We start from the raw sequence: 279 nt of genomic DNA, 5'->3' as shown, positions 1-279 counted from the left end.
GAAAAGATTCCGAATCAGATATATAATCTCAATTAAAACTTTAAAAAGTATTAAAGTTACAGTTATCATATCTTCTGTTTCGAAAAAAGCAATATAGGACTCCAGATGTTAAACAAAAAAAGCAAATAACAAGAAACGCGATACTTTCATATGTTTGTGATCCTTACGGGGACACAGAGTCGTAAACTCCGAGACTTCAAAGCCAGGAGTCATAAACTGCTTCCTCGCGACAGGCAGCTCACCTTCTTCCGGGGGATGAACCGCAGGGGAGGCGAGAGC

The sequence above is a fragment of the Penaeus monodon genome, chromosome 31, assembly GCF_015228065.2.
Source record: "Penaeus monodon isolate SGIC_2016 chromosome 31, NSTDA_Pmon_1, whole genome shotgun sequence".
Taxonomy (NCBI): domain Eukaryota; kingdom Metazoa; phylum Arthropoda; class Malacostraca; order Decapoda; family Penaeidae; genus Penaeus; species Penaeus monodon.
The sequence above is the reverse complement of the archived record's forward strand: the minus strand, read 5'-3'. Positions refer to the sequence as shown.